Source organism: Arachis stenosperma, chromosome 4 (assembly GCF_014773155.1).
Source record: "Arachis stenosperma cultivar V10309 chromosome 4, arast.V10309.gnm1.PFL2, whole genome shotgun sequence".
NCBI lineage: Eukaryota > Viridiplantae > Streptophyta > Magnoliopsida > Fabales > Fabaceae > Arachis > Arachis stenosperma.
This window is the reverse complement of record NC_080380.1, coordinates 94,344,307-94,359,562: the sequence shown is the minus strand read 5'-3', so window position 1 is coordinate 94,359,562 and position 15,256 is coordinate 94,344,307. Positions and strand designations below refer to the sequence as shown.

The following is a 15,256-nucleotide window of genomic DNA, read 5'->3' as shown; positions in this document are numbered from 1 at the left end:
ATTTTAGGCGTTAAACGCCAGAATGTATACCATTCTGGGCGTTTAACGCCAGGATGATGCTAGGGGGAAGATTTTGTTTTCAAAATTAATTTTTTTTCAAGTTTTCAAAGTTTTTCAAAATCAAATCTTTTTCAAATCATATCTTTTCAATCAAATGTTTTCAAAATAAATTTCTTTCCTTTTTCAAAGATACTTACTAACAATTAATGATTTGATTGAACATCTCAAATTTGTTACCTTTTCTGTTGAGAAAGGTTTTATGTTTGAATCATATCTTTTCTTGTTAGGCAAGTCATTTATTTTCAAGTCATATCTTTTAAAATTGTTTTCAAATCATATCTTCTCAATCACATCTTTTTAAAACCATAACTTTTCAATCATATCTTTTTAATCACATCTTCTTCAAAATAGTTTTCAATCAAATCTTTTTAATTTCTAATTTCAAAATCCTTTTCAAAACTCACTTGATTTCTTTTCCACTTTCATTTTCGAAATTCAATTAGTGTTTTTCAAAAATGTTTTCAAAATATTCTAATTAATTTTCGAAAAGACTACTTCCCTCCTTCTCACATCCTTCTATTTATGGAGTACTACTCCTTCTTAATGCACAACTCGAACTCTATCTAATCAAGTTCGAATTCTTCTACTTCTTTTCTTCTATTTTTTTTTCTTCTCCTCTGACACTTCAAGGAATCTCTATACTGTGACATAGAGGATTCCACATTTTTCTTTTTCTCTTCTCTTTCTTATGAGCAGGAGCAGAGACAAAGGCATTCTTGTTGAAGCTGACCCTGAACCTGAGAGAACCTTGAAGTGAAAGCTAAGGGAAGCCAAGGCACAACTCTCTTTAGAGGACCTGACCGAATTCTTCAAGGAAGAAGAACACATGGCAGCCGAAAACAACAACAATGCCAACAATGCAAGGAAGGTGCTGGGTGACTTCACGGCACCTACTCCTGATTTCTATGGGAGAAGCATCTCTATCCCTGCCATTGGAGCAAACAACTTTGAGCTTAAGCCTCAATTAGTTTCTCTAATGCAACAGAATTGCAAGTTCCATGGACTTCCAATGGAAGATCCTCATCAGTTCTTAGCTGAATTCTTGCAAATCTGTGACACAGTCAAGACTAATGGGGTTGACCCTGAGGTCTAGAGACTGATGCTATTCCCTTTTGCTGTAAGAGACAGAGCTAGAATATGGTTGGATTCTCAACCTAAGGAAAGCCTGGACTCTTGGGAAAAGCTAGTCAATGCCTTCTTGGCAAAGTTCTTTCCACCTCAAAGATGGAGTAAGCTTAGAGTGGAAGTCCAAACCTTCAGACAGAAGGATGGAGAATCCCTCTATGAAGCTTGGGAAAGATACAAACAATTAATCAGAAAGTGTCCTTCTGACATGCTTTCTGAATGGAGCATCATAGGTATTTTCTATGATGGTCTCTCTGAATTATCCAAGATGTCTTTGGATAGCTCTGCTGGAGGATCTCTTCATCTGAAGAAGACGCCTACAGAGGCTCAGGAACTAATTGAAATGGTTGCAAATAACCAATTCATGTACACTTCTGAAAGGAATCCTGTGAACAATGGGACTAGTCAGAAGAAAGGAGTTCTTGAGATTGACACTCTGAATGCCATACTGGCTCAGAACAAGATATTGACTCAACAAGTCAATTTGATCTCTCAAAGTCTATCTGGAATGCAAAATGCACCCGGCAGTACTAAGGAAGCTTCATCTGAGGAAGAAGCTTATGATCCTGAGAATCCTTCAATGGAAGAGGTGAATTACCTAGGAAAACCCTATGGAAACACCTACAATTCTTCATGGAGAAATCACCCAAATTTCTCATGGAAGAATCAAGAGAGACCTCAACAAGGTTTCAATAATAATGGTGGAAGAAACAGGCTTGGCAATAACAAGCCTTTTCCATCATCTTCTCAGCAACAGACAGAGAGTTCTAAGCAGAGTACTTCTGACTTAGCAACAATGGTCTCTGATCTAATAAAAACCACTCAAAGTTTCATGACTGAAACAAGGTCCTCCATTAGGAATTTGGAAGGACAAGTGGGTCAGCTGAGCAAGAAAGTTACTGAACTCCCTCCTAGCACTCTCCCAAGTAATACAGAAGAAAATCCAAAAGGAGAGTGCAAAGCCATAAACATGGCCGAATATGGAGAGGAAAGAGAGGAGGTGGACGCCACTGAGAAAGACCTCAATGGGCGTGCACCAACCTCCTCTGAGTTCCCCAATGAGGAACCATGGGAATCTGAGGCTCAAAATGAGACCATAGAGATTCCATTGGACTTACTTCTGCCTTTCATGAGCTCTGATGAGTATTCTTCCTCTGAAGAGGATGAGTATGCCACTGAAGCGCAAGTTGCTAAATATCTTGGAGCAATCATGAAGCTAAATGACAAGTTATTCGGAAATGAGACTTGGGAAGATGAATCTCCCTTGCTCACCAAAGAACTGGATGACTTGTCTAGGCAGAAACTGCCCCAAAAGAGGCAGGATCCTGGGAAGTTTTCTATACCTTGTACCATAGGCACCATGACCTTCAAGAAGGCCTTGTGTGACTTAGGGTCAAGTGTAAGCCTCATGCCCCTCTCTGTAATGGAGAAATTAGGGATCTTTGAGGTGCAAGCTGCAAAAATCTCACTAGAGATGGCAGACAACTCAAGAAAACAAGCTTATGGACTTGTAGAGAATGTTTTGGTTAAGATTGAGGACCATTACATCCCTACTGATTTCATAGTCCTAGAGACTGGGAAGTGCATGGATGAATCCATCATCCTTGGCAGACCCTTCCTAGCCACAGCAAAGGCTGTGATTGATGTTGATAGAGGAGAGTTGATCATTCAAGTGAATGAAGAATCCTTGGTGTTTAAGGCCCAAGGACATCCCTCTGTCATCATGGAGAGGAAGCATGAAGAGCTTCTCTCAAAACAGAGCCAAGCAGAGCCCCCACAGTCAAACTCTAAGTTTGGTGTTGGGAGGCCACAACCAAACTCTAAGTTTGGTGTTGAACCCCCACATTCAAACTCTAAGTTTGGTGTTGGGAGGTTCCAACACGGTTCTGAGTATTTCTGAGGCTCCATGAGAGTCCTCTGTCAAGCTAGTGACATTAAAGAAGCGCTTGTTGGGAGGCAACCCAATGTTTTATAGTTAACTATTTTCTTTTGTTATTTTATCTTTTTTGTAGGTTGATGATCATAAGAAGTCACAAAAACAATGAAAAAAGCAAAAACAGAATGAAAAACAGGAAGAAAAACAGCACACCCTGGAGGAAGAAGCTGCTGGCGTTTAAACGCCAGTAAGCCTAGCAGTTGGGCGTTTAACGCCCAGTCTGGCACCATTCTGGGCGTTTAACGCCAGAAAGGGGTACCAGACTGGCGTTAAACGCCAGAAAAGGGCTAGAACCTGGCGTTAAACGCCAGGAATGGGCACCAGCCCGGCGTTTAACGCCAGAAATGGCTCAAAACGTGAATTTTGATGCCATTTGGTGTAGGGATGACTTTTCCTTGACACCACAGGATCTGTGGACCCCACAGGACCCCCACCCACCCCACCATCACTCTCTCTTCTTCCCCATTCACCAATCACCTCAACACCTCTTCCCCAAAAACCCTTCACCTATCAAATCCCATCTTTCTCTTCACCACTCACATCCATCCTTCATAAAACCCCACCAACCTCACCCTTCAAATTCAAACCACTTTCCCTCCCAAACCCACCCATAATGGCCGAACTATTACCCCCCCTCTCTACTATATAAACCCTTCTTCAAACCTTCATTTTCACACAACCTAACCACCACTTCTCCCCCTCTTTGGCCGAACACACCACCATCTCCCTCTTCTTCATTTCTTCTTCTTCTACTCTCTTCTTTCTTCTTTTGCTCGAGGACGAGCAAACATTTTAAGTTTGGTGTGGTAAAAGCGTTGCTTTTTCATTTTTCCATAACCATTATGGCATCCAAGGCCGGAGAAACCTCTAGAAAGAGGAAAGGGAAGGCAAAAGCCTCCACCTCCGAGTCATGGGAGATGGATAGATTCCTCTCAAGGGATGCACTTTCCTCCACAAAACTATTGGGAGCAACTAAACACCTCCCTAGGAGAACTAAGTTCCAACATGGGACAACTAAGGGTGGAGCACCAAGAACACTCCATCATCCTCCATGAAATTAGAGAAGATCAAAGAATCATGAGAGAGGAGCAACAAAGACAAGGAAGAGACATTGAGGAGCTCAAGCACTCCATAGGACCTTCAAGAGGGAGGAAGAGCCGCCATCACTAAGGTGGACCCGTTCCTTGATTTCCTTGTTCTTTATTCTTCTGTTTTTCGAATTTTATGCTTATGTTTATCCATGTTTGTGTCTTGTGATCATTAGTGTCTTAGTGTCTATGCCTTAAAGTTATGAATGTCCTATGAATCCATCACCTTTCTTAAATAAAAATATGCTTAATTGAAAAGGAAAGAATTGCATGAATTCTGAATTTTATAATAGTTTAATTATTTTGATGTGGTGGCAATACTCTTGTTCTCTGAATGTATTATTCAACAGTGCATATGTATCTTGAATTTGTGGTTCATGAAGGTTGGCTCTTGAAAGAATGATGAAAAAGGAGACATGTTACTGAGGATCTGAAAAATCATAAAAATGATTCTTGAAGCAAGAAAAAGCAGTAAATACAAAAAAAAAATTTCGAAAAAAAAAGAAGAAGAAAGAAAAAGAAATAAGAGTTGTGATCCAAGGCAAATAAGAGTGTGCTTAAGAACCCTGGACACCTCTAATTGGGGACTTTAGCAAAGCTGAGTCACAATCTGAAAAGGTTCACCCAATTATGTGTCTGTGGCATGTATGTATCCGGTGGTAATACTGGAAAACAGAGTGCTTTGGGCCACAGCCAAGACTCAATAAATAGCTATGTTCAAGAATCATCATAGTTTACTAGGAGAATCATTAACACTATCTGGATTCTAAGTTCCTAAAGAAGCCAATCATTCTGAATTACAAGGGATAGAGTGAGATGCCAAAACTATTCAGAGACAAGAAGTTAAAAGCCCCGCTCATCTAATTAATACTGATCTTCATAGATGTTTTTGGAGTTCATTGCATATTCTCTTCTTTTTATCTTATTTGATTTTCAGTTGCTTGGGGACAAGCAACAATTTAAGTTTGGTGTTGTGATGAGCGGATAATTTGTATACTTTTTGGCATTGTTTTTAGTATGTTTTTGGTATGATCTAGTTAGTTTTTATGTATATTTTTATTAATTTTTAGTTAAAATTCACTTTTCTGGACTTTACTATGAGTTTGTGTGTTTTTCTGTGATTTCAGGTATTTTCTGGCTGAAATTGAGGGACCTGAGCAAAAATCTGATTCAGAGACCAAAAAGGACTGCAGATGCTGTTGGATTCTGACCTCCCTGCACTCGAAGTGGATTTTCTGGCGCTACAGAAACCCAATTGGCGCTCTCTCAACGGCGTTGGAACGTAGACATCCTGGGCTTTCCAGCAATATATGATAGTCCATACTTTGCCCAAGATTTGATGGCCCAAACCGGCGTTCAAAGTCACCTTAAGAAATCCCAGCGTTAAACGCTGGAACTGGCACCCAAATGGGAGTTAAACGCCCAAACTGGCACCAAAGCTGGCGTTTAACTCCAAGAAGAGTCTCTACACGAAATTTCTTCATTGCTCAGCCCAAGCACACACCAAGTGGGCCCGGAAGTGGATTTTTATGTCATTTACTCATTTCTGTACACTTTAGGTTACTAGTTTTCTATAAGTAGGACCTTTTACTATTGTATTAGAAATCTTCGGATCTTTGGAACCTTTTTCTTTAGATCTTTTGATCACTTTGGGAGGCTGGCCATTCGGCCATGCCTAGACCTTGTTCTTATGTATTTTCAACGGTGGAGTTTCTACACACCATAGATTAAGGTGTGGAGCTCTGCTGTACCTCGAGTATTAATGCAATTACTATTGTTCTTCTATTCAATTCCGCTTGTTCTTTGTCCAAGATATCACTTGTTCTTCAACCTGATGAAGGTGATGATTGACGCCCATCACCATTCTCACCCATGAACAAGGTGACTGACAACCACTCTTGTTCTACAAGCATCTGAGGCTTAGTGAATATCTCTTGGATTCCTGATTGCACGATGCATGGTTGATCGCCTGACAACCGAGTGCTCGCCTGACAAACGAGCCAACCATTCCGTGAGATCAGAGTCTTCGTGGTATAGGCGAGAACTGATGGCAGCATTCAAGAGAATCCGGAAGGTCTAACCTTGTCTGTGGTATTCTGAGTAGGATTCAATGACTGAATGACTGTGACGTGCTTCAAACTCCTAGCAGGCGGGGCGTTAGTGACAGACGCAAAAGTATCGATGGATATTATTCCGGCCTGACCGAGAACCGACAGCTGAATTCCGCTATGCTGTGACAGAGCATATGCAATCGCTTTCACTGAGAGGATGGGAGGTAGCCATTGACAACGGTGAAACCCTACACGAGCTTGCCATGGAAAGGAGTAGGAAGGATTGGATGAAGACAGTAGGAAAGCAGATAGACGGAAGGGAATGCATCTTCATGCGCTTATCTGAAGTTCCTACCAATGAATTACATAAGTATCACTATCTTTATCTTTTATGTTATTTTCGTTCATCACCATCATACATCTGAGTTTACCTGACTAAGATTTACAAGATGACCATAGCTTGCTTCAATGCTAACAATCTCCGTGGGATCGACCCTTACTCACGTAAGGTATTACTTGGACGACCCAGTGCACTTGCTGGTTAGTTGTGCGAAGTTGTATAATGCCATGGTATTGAGCTACCACGTTTGTGGAGCCATTACCGGGGATTATGAGAGTTGTGAAAAGTATTGTTCACAATTTCGCGCACCAATATACTAAAAACTAACTAAAACACACTAAAATCTATATGAAATTACCCCCAAAAAACGTATAAAATATCCGCTCATCAGCCATTAGTCTTAATTTTCATATTCTATTGTACCAAGTGAAATAGAATCACCCTTCGACACTAATATAGAATACCAACATCAATCATTCATTCCACATCCATTTTCTCATTCTTTATGCTAAAAAATAACATAATGCTTTTGCAGTATTTTTTTTATTAAATTTAGAATTTAAATTAATCATTCAAAGACATATGATATCACTACTACATAATTGACTTCTACTAATATTTAAAAAATGTTACCTATATATATTAGTAACATTTTAACAAATATTAAATATACCCTATGTTGCTAAAGAGTTCTACTAACATTTTTCTAAAGATTTAATAACATTTAGTAAAAATGTTAGATAAATCTTCTATAGTAATATTATGAGAAATGTTATAATAGACTTTCCTTGGTAACACTTAAAGAAATGTTACAATAGATATACTTTGTAACACTTAGAAAAATGTTACTATCGATAACTTTTTGTAACACTTAAAGAATGTTACAATAGATATTTTATGTAATACTTAAAAAATGTTACCATAGATATTTTTTGTAACACTTAAAAAAATATTACCATAAGTATTTTTTGTAACACTTAAAAAATATTACAAAAGATCTTTAGTAACATTTTTTTAGTTATATTATACTATTTTTTATTTTATTACTACAACATGGAAATATTTCATTAAATTCATAAATTCACAAAATAAAATTTTTATAACCTCTTTCATTAATCAATAATCATCGTACAAATTTGCTTCATGATGCAAATAAAATGAGAAAAAAATAATTATAACACTTAAACTCTATGAACATTCCATATAAAAAACTAGTGTAAGTATAGCTACAACAACAAAATATAGCTACAACAACCTTGAGTTGCTAGTCACTGAACTCATTCCACAAAAAAATATAGCTACAGCAACAATGATCAAGTAGATAATCCCTCTAATACTATGACCATATCTGTTCTTGAATGCCACATAAAATATTTGAGCAATGGCATATCCACTAGCATCATTGTCTTTACTTAACATGTAAGGGATGTTAGTAATTGCAAAGGTAATTCCTAATATGTAGTAGAATCCAAGAACAATAGATATTCCCATAGCATTGATAATTCCTTTTGGTCCATTTTTATCAGCTTCCTTGGTTTCTTTTGTCTGAAAATTAAGCTAAATCCTTCAATAACTTGACTAAAATTATGTTACAAAGGAAAAGTAGAAATGAAGAGAAAAGATGTACCATATGAGCTGATGCATCATATCCAGATAGAGAATATTGAGCCATAAAAAGTCCCACCAGAAATATGAAGGGCTGCTATGGATTCCAGCACCATTATCAGTATTGAAATGAGTGAAAACAAACTTAACACTAGCCCTTTGGGTTGCAAAAATCGAAATCAGAATCATAAGCACAAAAACACCTGAAAACTTTGCCTCCAATCAGACTCTCAAAATGCTTTAATTTTCCCATGTGAAATGAACTTAGAAAAGATAAACATAAATAAAAAAGGATAAGTTTTCATACCTATTGCATTCTAAATAGAAGCAAATTGTCCAAAGAATGATAGCACTGAAGAGAGAACTTTTGCATGGTCTAGAATTCAAAATAAATTCCCGTTGCAAGTATAGCTTCTAAACCAACAAAAGTCCTTTCTTACAAACGTTTTGGTTGTCACAAGTAACAAACTCCTTTAAAATTGATAACCGAGTATTTAAACCTCGGGTCGTCTTCTCAAGGAATTGCAGGGAGGTATGTTCTTATTATTGGTTATGAGTCTTGTAAATTGGGGGTTTTGAAAGTAAGGAAGAAGTATGTTAATTGACAAGTAAAATAAATAAATGACTATAAAATAAACTCTTGGCAAGATATGAGAAATTGGAAGTCCTATCCTAGTTATCCTTATCGATGGTGATGAGAATTGAGTTTTAATCCCACTTAGTTAACCTTTACTAAGGCAAAAGAAAGTCAAGTGGACTAATTAGTTTGATCCTCAGGTCCCAGCCAATTCCTAAGAAAGGCCTAGAGTTATTGGAATTCAATTCAATTAGCAAAAATAACAATTATCAATCACGATGAGTTTGATAACTCAAGAGTCTCCAATTAATCAATTAAAGCCAAGAATGTAAAAAGCTAGATAAAAATCATAGGTCTGAAAATACCTCAAATTATATTATTTAAGAAAATCCTAACATGAATGGTGCATAAGCCAAAGAGGCAACATAAGTAATATAAGCATCAAAGTATCTGAAAGTAAAAGAGAAATACAAAGTAAAAGGAATATTGAACCTGATATGAAGATGAGATAAATCCTAATCCTAATAGAAATTCTAATCCTAAATCATAAGAGAGAGGAGAGAACCTCTCTCTCTCTCTAAAACTACATCTCAAACCTAAAATTGTGAGTAATGATTCAATCTGAAGTGATCCCCTTGAGTCTTTGCATGTTCCCTGACTTTAATCTGTGTTTTTGGGCTGAAAACTGGGTTAAAATACGGCCCAAAATCTCTGCCAGCGACTTTTGTAATTCTGCAGATCGCACACGTCATGCGGCCGCGTCGTCCACGCGTTCGCGTCACTCAGCGTCTCTCGTACCACGCGTGCGAATCGTCCACACATTCGCGTCGTTCGTGCAGCTTCCAATCCGCGCGGTCGCGTCAGGTACACGAACGCATCACTCTGATTTCTTCCATTTCGTGCAGTCGCGTGAGCCATGCAACCGCGTGACTTCTCGCTGGTCATCTCTTCAATTCCTTGTGTTCCCTCCATTTTTGCACGCTTCCTCTTCATGCTCTAAGTCATTCCTGCCCTATAAAACCTGAAACACTTAACACACAGATCAAGGCATCAAATGGTAATAAGAGAAGATTAAGATTCGCTAAATTAAGACCAAAGAAGCATGTTTTCAATCATATAACTAAACTAGGAAGGAATTGTAAAATCATGCAAATCATATGAATAAGTGGGTGAAAAGCTTGATAAAACCACTCAATTAAATACAATATGAACCATAAAATAGTGGTTTATCAACCTCCCCACACTTAAACATTAGCATGTCCTCATGCTAAGCTTAAGGAGACAAAATAAATGAGTAGGGAAAAGCAGGACTCATGCAATGCAATTTATGAATGTGAATGCAACTATATGCTAAAATGATTCTACCTACTTGGTGAAAAAGTAAATAAATCTTTCAAGAACAAATATGAATTGGATTTCACTGATTCAAATCACAAAATACAATACAAATAACTTGCAAGAAGAAAATAGCTCATGAAAGCAGGGAACATAGAATTGAGCACTGAACCCTTACTGGTAGTGTATATCATTCTAACTCTCAAGTGTCTAGGGTCAATTCTCTCAATTCTCTACTAATCTTGCTTTCTGTAGCTTACTTTTCATCTAACAATCAACAAAAAATTTAATGCACCAATACACAAATCAAGAGGTCTTTTAAAGGTTGTAATGGGGTTAGGGTCAAGGTAGGATTGTATTTGGCCAAGTGGAGTAAAATCTGAATCCTTAATTAACATAAACTTTCCACCTAACTTCGGACAATCCATGTAATATAAAATCAATAACTACCCATTAACTGTGTTTACTACATATTTATGCATTCCAAGTTTTGAGTACATGATGCCAGGGTATCTAGGTCAGTTTCACTGACCTTTTTTTACTATTTTAGGGTAGTTTCATGCATTTTCTTAGTGAATAAGACAAGTTTTGGATAAAAATACACTCACACCTTGATTCAAGCAACGAGTGTGAACTTTGCATGATTTCATGAGAATTTTGCTAGAATTTCATGATAAATTGATGATGCATAATCTCATGACTTTGGCTAGAGCTTTGATGCACTTTAATTGCTTGATTTCAAGGCAAAGGAAGCAAGGAAGAACCACGTTAGTATTCACGTTAACCTAGTTAACGTGAACACTAACGTGGAATGGTAAAAAGCTTACAACGTTAATGAGAAAAGTGATCACCAATAACACCTGCGAAGCCATCCATAGTTCACGTTACTTGCCACGTTAACTAAGTTAACGTGGTAGTTAACGTAGAAACAAAAAGGGAACTCCAACGTTAAGAGAAAACGTGAACACCAATAACGTTTTCCTCCAACGTTAGTGGTAAAAGTGAACACCACTAACGTTGGAGAACTTGGCAATGATCCACGTTAAGAGTCACGTTAACCTAGTTAACGTGAACTCTAACGTGGAAGAGGAAAACAAAAGCCAACGTTAGTGACACTCACTTTTGTCACTAACGTTGGACCAACTAGCATTGCCTACGTTAACTTTCACGTTAAGACCATTTAACGTGAAAGTTAACGTGGAGTTGAGATCAAAGAGCCAACGTTAGTGACACTCACTTTTGTCACGAACGTTGGAAGATGGCATCATTACTACGTTAAGAGCCATGTTAACTTAGTTAACGTGAGTTCTAACGTAGAGAATTTGGGCATTTGGAGCGTTAGTGACAAAGGTGAGTGTCACTAACGCTCTCGAAGGTGAGACACACCCACGTTAAGAGTCACGTTAGCTACACTAACGTGAACTCTAATGTAGGAACAAAAGGCACCAAGCAACGTTAATGGAAAAAGTGATTCCCAATAACGTTCGCGAAGGGGTATAAGCCAACATTATTGGGAAAAGTGAGTCCTAATAACGTTGGCCAAAAATTGAGAAGGCAACGTTAGTGGTCACGTTAAGACCACTAACGTTGGAGTTAATGTGGGTACATAAGGGTGGAACGTTAGTGGAAAAAGTGAATGCCATTAACGTCCTCGAACCCACAATGGCACTCAACGTTAATCTCACTAAATACCCAAGCCTAATTCATATTTCTCTGTAAGCTGAGCCCACTAAAGATGAAAACTGCTTCAACTCAAGATCCAGAGCCCACATCCAAGACTTGAAGAACTCACTAGAAGATCAAGAGGGGTAGTATATATAGGAGTAGTTTTGAACTATAGAGAAGCTGGGCACTTTTGGGAACTACTCTCTATAGATTTACTTTTCTGCACTTTTAGCATGGATTCCTCTTTTCTGTCATTTTTCATTTCTAGAGCTATGAACAACTAAACCCCTTTCATTGGGTTAGGGAGCTCTGTTGTAATTTGATAGATCAATTATAGTTTTCATTCTTCTTCTTCTTTCTTTTCTCTTGATCTTACTAGAAAGCTTTCGATCTTAATTCAATTGGTTAGTTGTCTTGGAAAGAAACTCTCCATAATTGGATCTCCTTTGAGCCTTGAAAAAGGGATGAGGAGATCATGCTAGAAATACTTTCTCATGTTGGACCAAATTGGGATTTGGGCGGATATAGTGACATGTAATCCTCCCAACACTTTGATTTGGAAATGCATGTGGTATAATCAGTGACCATACTTCATCTCTTCCCATGAGCAATTAAATCAAGGAATTGGGCAATTGTTCAAGCTTAGAGAGATTGGATTGCCAAGGAATTGGGATCCAATCACTTAAGATTGCCAAGGAGATCAATGAATGCATTGATTGAGGAAGAGATGAGAATAAACTTGATCCGGAGAATGCAACATCTCCTGAAACCAATGATTACCCCATTTTTGATCTTACCCATTCTCTTACTTTCTGCCATTTATTTTCATGCTCATTACCCCAAATCCCCATTTAAGATTCTGCACTTTAATTTCTGTTATTTACTTTCCAGTCATTTAAATTTCTGCAAGTTCTCAATGTAATTTCTGTTTAGCTCAACTAGCATATTCTTCTAACTAAAGTTGTTTGACCAATCAATCCTTGTGGGATTCGACCTCACTCTATTGTGAGTTTTACTTGACGGCAATTCGGTATACTTGCCGAAGGGAAATTTGTTAAGAGACAAGTTTTCATGCATCAAGTTTATGGCGCAGTTGCCGGGGATTGATTTTGAATCAAGAATGATTAAGTTTGAAGATCACTAAATTGAACATTTTTCTTTTTATTTATTTGATTCAGTCAATTTCTTTTAGTTTGTTTTAATTTCTTCCTCACCCCCTTCACCTTCTTTATTTTTCGTTCTTTCTTTCTTTGATAATTACAATTATGCTCACTAACCCACTAACTTTTGATAAATTGCATTACTCACACTAACAATTACTCTAACAAGAATAGTTTTTTCATTTTATCTCCTGTTGTGCAATCTATCTGTTGTATGACAGGGAGAAGAGAAGGAGTTTCAACATCCTTTGATTCAGAACCTGAAAGGACCCTTTGGAGACTAAGAAGGGAAGCAAGAGGGAAAAGAATTATTGGAGCTGAGGAAGAAGAGGAAGAGTACTTTGAACCCAACATAGAAGAGAATTTGGAGAACAATCATGAAGAAGAAGCTCACAACCATGCTAGAGAAGTCCATGCAAACCGTGCTGGGCAAGAAAGGAGAGTTCTAGGCTCCTATATCAATCCTAATCTAGGAAACTATAGAAGTAGCATTCAGAAGCCCACCATACATGCCAACAATTTCGAACAAAAACCCCAGCTCATCACTCTTGTTCAGAACAATTGTTCATTTGGAGGAAGTGCTCAAGAAGACCCCAATCAACATCTAACCACCTTCCTGAGAATTTGTGACACTGTGAAGTCCAATGGAGTCCATCCAGATGTCTATAGGTTGCTCTTGTTCCCTTTTTCACTCAGGGACAAGGCATTCAAATGGCTTGAATCCTTCCCAAAGGAGAGCTTAACAAATTGGGAAGATGTGGTGAACAATTTTTTGGCAAGATTTTACCCTCCTCAAAGGATCAACAGGCTGAGAGCTGAGGTGCAAACTTTCAGGCAACAAGATGGTGAGACTCTTTATGAAGCATGGGAGAGGTTCAAAGACCTAACAAGAAGATGCCCACCAGAGATGTTCAATGAATGGGTTCAACTTCACATCTTCTATAAAGGTCTTTCCTATGAGTCAAAGAGGGTTGTGGATCATTCATCAGGAGGCTCTCTAAACAAGAAAAAAACCAGTGAAGAAGCCATAGATGTCATTGAGATAGTTGCTGAAAATGACTACTTCTATGCCTCCGAAAGAAGTAACACCAGAGGAGTAATGGAGATGAACCACATGGATGCATTGTTAGCTCAAAATAAGATGATCACCAAGCAGCTAGCAGATCTTACCAAGAAGGTGAAGGAGAACCAAGTTACAGCAGCCATCACCTCATCGTCAGCTCAAGAAGGAGTAAACATAGGAGAAGAAGGTGATTGGGAGCAAGCCAACTATGTTGGAAACTCACCTAGACAAGTCCATGATCCATACTCCAAAACTTACAACTCTGGATGGAGAAATCACCCCAACTTTGGATGGAGAAACCAACAAGACCAAGGGCAAGATCAGAGATGTCATAACCTCAACTCCAACAATAATGCAACTCATCAACACACCTCACAGAGATCCTACCGACATCCATCTAACCACCCTTCTCAACCACCTAATCTTAACCCATCATCAATAACCGAGGAGAGATTATCAAAGATTGAGGCTCTACTTGAAAATCTATGCAAGGAAATTCAAGATAGTAAAGCTTTCTGGGAAGAAGTACAATCCAACATGCAGAATCAAGATGCTACCATCAAGAAATTGGAAACACAGATTGAATTCTTATTCAAGCAAGCCCCTGGACACAACAATTGCAGCAATATTAACTCAATACCAAAGGAGGAATGTCAAGCTATCACCCTCAGAAGTGGGAAGGAATTGAAGGAGACCCACAAGAAACCACCAGAGAAGAAATTGGATGAAAAAAACAAAGGACATGAGGAAGCTCAACCCTCAAACCCTAAGCCACATCAAGAAAGAGAAGCGCTCAAACCATGCTTCTCAAAGGTTCCATACCCCCATCAGCTGCAATTAAAGAAGAGGGGAGAGGACAACCAATTCTCAAGATTCTTGGAAATCTTCAAGAAACTACAAATAAACATACCCTTTGCTGAAGCAATAGAGCAAATGCCACTCTATGCCAAGTTCTTGAAGGAATTGATGACCAAAAAGAGAAGCTGGAAGAATAATGAGACCGTGGTGCTCACGGAAGAATGCAGCGCCATCATCCAACACAAATTGCCCTAAAAATTGAAGGATCCTGGGAGTTTACAAATCCCTTGTATCATTGGGGAAATCACTGTGGAAAAGGCTTTATGTGATCTAGGAGCCAGCATAAATCTAATGTCTCTAGCAATGATGAAAAAAATGAAGATTGAGGAAGCCAAACCAACAAGAATGGCCCTGCAACTAGCAGACATATCATTCAAATTTTCCCATGGGATA

General features: G+C 38.3%; 1 non-coding gene across 1 annotated transcript; it reads right to left on the bottom strand.

Moving 5' to 3' along the window:
• Positions 1–1,291: 1,291 nt before the first annotated feature.
• Positions 1,292–1,399, bottom strand: LOC130977455 (small nucleolar RNA R71). Its single transcript, XR_009085145.1, has one exon. It is a non-coding gene; the product is annotated as a small nucleolar RNA R71 (small nucleolar RNA).
• Positions 1,400–15,256: the final 13,857 nt, after the last annotated feature.